Source organism: Suricata suricatta, chromosome 5 (assembly GCF_006229205.1).
Source record: "Suricata suricatta isolate VVHF042 chromosome 5, meerkat_22Aug2017_6uvM2_HiC, whole genome shotgun sequence".
NCBI lineage: Eukaryota > Metazoa > Chordata > Mammalia > Carnivora > Herpestidae > Suricata > Suricata suricatta.
This window is the reverse complement of record NC_043704.1, coordinates 76,361,126-76,363,298: the sequence shown is the minus strand read 5'-3', so window position 1 is coordinate 76,363,298 and position 2,173 is coordinate 76,361,126.

Sequence of the window (2,173 nt, the reverse complement as noted above, 5' to 3'; positions counted from 1 at the left end):
ACCATTTGAATCATATCTTTGACAACTTTATAGGACTGGGTGGCTAAAAATTAGACTTGAGTACCAGCTAAGGTAGGAGATCTCAATAAACTTCTGTATATTTTTGGTTGAAATTTGAAAAGAGATATGTACTGGGAGAAAAAGTGTATTGAATGTAAATTGGCACCTTCAGAGACTACAGTCCAACTTCAAATCATATCAAAAATTTACAAATAAATCTAATCAAAAATAATCAGGAACACATGGTGACAAGAATATATGAATTAAATCCAAAGAAACAAAATATAATAGAAACCTAGTCGATGGAGCTCGAGATCCTGGAGCTGCCAGACCAAGCTTTGAAGTAATTATGTTTACTATATTCAAATAAATAAAAAACTGAAAAACTTAAGAGGGTAGAAATTCTGCAACTGAAAGATTATAAAACTGAAGCTGATAATTTGATGATAGGATATAACACCTGAGATGTAGTTGAAGAGAGAATGATATTGAAGATGGATCAGAAGAAAACATCTTAATGAGTCATGGAAGTGAATGAATTTTAAAAAAGCAAGAAAGTTGGGTAAGACATAAAAATTCAATGAGATACACTAATATATTTCAAAATGGGGTCTCTGAAAAGAAAGCAGTGGCAGCAATATATGAATAGATAATGGATAAAATTTGTCCAATGAGAAACATGAAATTTAAGAAGGTATATGAGATCCAGGCCAATTATTACCAAACTACATTTTACTCATAACCCTGAAAATTTGAAACAATAGTAGTTTGTAAAAGAAGCTAATAACACACAAAATACTTTTAAAGAAACAACAATTAGACTGAGAGCTGAATCCTCAACAGAAATAAAAAACTGTGCAATATTATCTTTATAATGATAAAACATAATATATACAAAGCTAGAATGCTATACCCAGGAAAACAAAATGATAAACATCTTCAAGAATTCATTTGAAATAAAATTATCTTATACAAATAAAACTAAAAGGAATTTTTCCCAAAAAGAGGAATTACAAAGAGCATTTTTCAAGTAGAAGGCAAGAATCTCAAATGCAAGATGAGAGGTGCAGAAAGGGATGAAGAGAAATAAAGATGATCAATATCAAGGTGGATTTAAATAAACATTGACTATATCAATAATAATTACAGTATCAAATCATAATGTCTTAGGAAATATGTGTAATTATACATATATCAAAAGAAAGAGAACTAAAAATATATAACAATTGCATATAGCTGAAATGTAGTAGTAAAAATTTTAAACGTTTCAAATACCTTAGATTTTCTTAAGGTAAAAACACTAAGTAAATTAGACTAAGTCAAGTATATTGTACTCCCAAAGTATTCACAAAAAAGGATAATAAGGAAAGAAAATAAATTTCACCAATAGAAGAAAACGTGAAACCAAATACATATATTATATATACCCAAAAGAAACAGAAGGTAGGAATAAGAAAAGAAAAAGGAGGGATAAATAGAACGCAAACAGAAAGAGCATAGATTTTAATACAACTATACCAATAGTTATAGTACTTACAACTAGATTAAGAGCTCTAATAAAAGGAAAGATAAAAGACAAAAATATAATACACAGCCTACCAAAAAAAAAACTCTAAAATATGTGAGTGCAACAAGGTTGAAGTTAAAATTTTGGGAAAAGATATAGAATACAAAAAAACAAAAGAAATGTTTTAAGTCTCTATCAGTATCACACAAAGTAAACTTTGGTACCAAAAATTCATTATTGAGAATAAAGACAAGTCCATCAACTGGTAAAAGAAGCATATCTTATGACAGAGGAATTTCTCTTAGTATTACATATATTTTAAAAACTCGTACCTAGATGCACAAAAAGACACATGTAAAATTGTTCATAGCAGTGTTTTATAATACCCAAGAACTTAAAAAACCCAAGAGCAGAAGAATGGATATTTGACCGATAACGTATTTATACACTGAATATTATATGGCAATGAAAATGAAAAACTACAGCTAAAATTAATGACATATTTGAATATTATTAACCCTTATCCATCAAAAAAAACGGAGTCAAGGATAATATATACTGTAAGTTTCCATTTATATGAAATTCAAAAATGAGGGTAACAGAAGCAAAACTAAAGGATAGTACTAGCAATTGATATTGTTAAGCTCATTCAAAGGGAAGAAATAC